The sequence below is a fragment of the Myotis davidii genome, unplaced genomic scaffold (genome assembly GCF_000327345.1).
Source record: "Myotis davidii unplaced genomic scaffold, ASM32734v1 scaffold707, whole genome shotgun sequence".
Lineage (NCBI taxonomy): Eukaryota > Metazoa > Chordata > Mammalia > Chiroptera > Vespertilionidae > Myotis > Myotis davidii.
This window is the reverse complement of record NW_006297755.1, coordinates 102,577-106,418: the sequence shown is the minus strand read 5'-3', so window position 1 is coordinate 106,418 and position 3,842 is coordinate 102,577.

Below are 3,842 nucleotides of genomic sequence, written 5' to 3'. Positions count from 1 at the left end.
AAGAAAACCAACAACAACAAGAACAAACAATTTCAGTGTGCTCTGTTGTCATTAAAATGAGTTTAAACACTAGCTGTGATCATTTTTAGGGGCACCATATCATTTATTTCATTTCACACCAGATGTTCAGTGCAGATTATAGAAAGAAGGAAAAACAATGCAGCCTATTATTTAATGAAAATGGTTTTAAATTTGTGAAGGGCAGCAAAAATAGGCACACAACAATAGAAGATGGTGATATGAATTGCTAGTTCCATGCCCTAAAAGCCTGGCAGTGCATGAGGATATTGGGTAGGATATATTGGTATTTAGAAAAATAACAGTTTCTAAAAGAGGTGAGAGTAAACTAACTGGAAATTTATTAGGATAAGTTAATTTACTGAGCAACACATTAAAACACTTAGTGGTGCGAGATATACAGTACCCTTATCCTATCCAGTAATATTCTCTCAAACATGAGGATCCAGGGATCATTTGTCTCACTGAAGGATCTCTAATCAAATGAAACTTACACATGAAATAAAGTAAACTTAAGAAAGTATAACTTAGACCCAACATATTGTCTGTGATTCATATATATATAAAATAATGTAAATTTTCAAATTGCTGCTTTTTTGAAGCCTTGCAGTGCTTTACCATTTTTAAATTATCTGTGACAAAAGCTATAACTAACTTACCCATACTGTGCCACTATCAACGTAATGGCTATTTTTTTAGAGGAAAAAAACCCCAAAATTAAAATATTAGCAAAAATACTGGTAAAAATATTGGGAAATATCTGTTCACTTATTAATTAAGCAAACATTTATTGGATATTTCCACATTCTATGAAATTTCTTAGGAACCAGATGGAAAAGACAGTACACAGTGTCGCTCTTGTGAGGGAACTTACAATGTTCAAGTTAAAAGGAGATACACACATCAATAAAGAATTCAAATGAAATTTGCTAAGTGTAAGCACTATCCACAGGTTCTGTAAGAGCATGGTAAGGGGAACATACCTACTTTCCTATTATTATTCATTAGCTAATTACAATGATATCAGAACAGATTGCACAGAACATTTGCTCATGCTTCTTTATCTCTGTCACTGCCAGCACAAAGTATTCTAATTGCTTAGTGGAAGAAGAAAACACATAGTATTCCAAAGTTTAGGCTTAACTTACTTTCTTTTTAATTTTACTTATGATGCAGTTTTTAAAGGAAAGGCAAGTATTACCAAAAAATGCTACATACTATACTTATATTTCCTTTAACCCTCTGAAAAATGTTTGCATGTATATACATGTTGTTAAATTTTAATTTATTTTCACCTGCTAATCTGCCTCATGTCAATTTGATTATTGGACTGGCAACAAAAGTATTTCCAGCCTAAGAAAAAGTCTTTATTTGAGCCGATCTGATGATGAGTGCCAGGAAGGAAAATCTCAATGGTTTCAGTAAATGCTCTAGAAAATGGCAGTTTTGAAGCTTATTTTAAACATTAGAATCAAAGGAGGAGACATAAGGAGGGTTACATGAAATCTACTGGTGGTAGATTAAGAGTGCAGGAGAAAGAAGATCAGATAAATCTCTGGGATTGGATAAAAAAACAACAGAGAGACACATACTTTGTTTACACTGGTAGGTACAGAATAGTTAAGATTTACAAGACATATAGTACATGGGAAACAACATAATGATGTGGTCTAGTGCTCTGGTGCCTGCAGTTGTGCCTTTGAGGGGTCTAGGAAAGAAATTACTCTGACATTTCAAAGGTACATTATCTTAGATGCACAAACACAATAGACAGTTTCAAAGGTAAAGATTGATCTTTGTCATAGAAGCTATAGGCCTAGGACGTGACTAACCACCATTACCTGTTTTTAGTTAGGAATTTTATATTTAGACCATCCTGTGTGGTTACTTCTGGTCCCTGAGTTTGTAATGTCAACCATGTGGGACTCTTCTGAGCTTCTCAGGTTCAGTGTGTGGCCACTTTTTCTTCCATAAGACCAACCAGAAGAACTTGGAAGGTAAATTATTTTTCCATTCCCCACAGCCACCTATATACATGGGAGAGACCCAGGAAAACTGAGTAACCGGTCAAAATGACTGAAGCCATCACTTTAAATACCATCTTCTGCTGAAGACAAAAAAAGATATTGGCGGTGGAGAATCAGTTGTGGGAGGTTATCAGGAAAAGCACAATAATCAAGGGCAAGGTTGTTAAGCAGATTTAAGTCCTTGCCCTCTCCTTTGATAACAGTTAATAGAGATTTGGAGCTATCATCCTCTTCTTGCTAAAGTGAGGGAGACACTCTGACAAATGAAGATTTCTCTGACAAATGTTTCCCTTACAAATGTAAATGTTACTTCTACTTGGTTTTCAGAACTTCTCCCATTTCTGCTGTTTCTAACCCTTAGAGTGCCAGGAGCTCTATCGCACTCCTCCTGTCTTTTGCCAAAAGTGCCGGGAGTGCTATCAAAGCTTTGAAATGGCGTCCAGTTCTAAGTCTGCTTTTTTTTAGTGATGATGATATTGCTAAATATGTCAATGTAGTAAAGGTTTCCTTAAGATTTTGAATATGTAACTTCATTTACTTGCAATTCATAATTCTTTTCCTAAACTGCTGTAAAATCAGCAAAAATGCCTAGGCAATTTTAGCATAGTTCCTAGGAGATTGGTTGGCAATCAAGGTGTTAAAATTGACCAGACTAAAATAATCAATATCCCAAAGAAACATTTTGGGGTGGCAAACCTTGGTCTCCTTTAATAGAAGATTACTTCTGGTTCTGGTTTCTACCTTTTAAGTTTGGGTTGTAAAGATCAGTAAGGACTTGGGGGAGCAAAATAATAAAGTTTACAAAATGGTAGTGTTTGAAATACCTCTGAAATTGATGAAAAGTGAAGTAAGTGGTGTGATGGTTAATTTTATGTCAAATTAACTGGCTCAGGGATGCCTGGATAGCTGGTAAAACATGTTTGGGTGTGTCTGTAAGAGTGTTGCTGTAAGAGATTATAATTATAATTGGTGAATTTACTCAATTCACCAAATGGCCCTTCCCAATATGCTTGGGCATCATCCAATCCATTGAGGTCCTGAATAGAACAAAAAGCTGGAGCTAAAATAAATTTGCTCTCTGCTTCAGCGGAGACATCCATTTTCTCCTGCCCTTGGACATCATTGCTTCTGATTCTTGGGCTTTTGAACTCAGATTTGAACTTAAACCAAAAGTCAGTACCATACTGTTTGGTTTGTTATAGCTTTGTTGTATAGTTTGAAATCAAGAAGTATGATGCCTCTAGCTTTGTTCTTCTTTCTGAGGATTGCTTTGGCTATACAAGGTATTTTGGGGCTCCATACAAATTTTAGGATACTATTTTTCTATTTCTGTGAAAAATGCCATTGGAATTTTTTTAGGGATGACATTGGATCTGTAGGTAGCTTTGGGTAGTATAAACATTTTAACAATGTTAATTTTTATTTTTTATTTTTTAAATTAAATCTTTATTGTTCAGATTATTACAGTTGTTCCCCTTTTTACCCCCCATAGCTCCCCTCCACCGGGTTCCCACTCCATCCTCTGCCCTTACCACCCCCCGCCCCCACTGTCCTCATCCATAGGTGTACGATTGTTGTCCAGTCTCTTCCCGCACCCCGTACACCCCTTTCCTCCCCGAGAATAGTCAGTCCACTCCCTTTCTATGCCCCTGATTCTATTATATTCACCAGTTTATTCTGTTCATCAGATTATTTATTCACTTGATTTTTAGATTCACTTGTTGATAGATGTGTATTTGTTGTTCTTAATTTGTTTCTTTACCTTTTTCTTCTTCTTCCTCTTCTTAAAAGATCCCT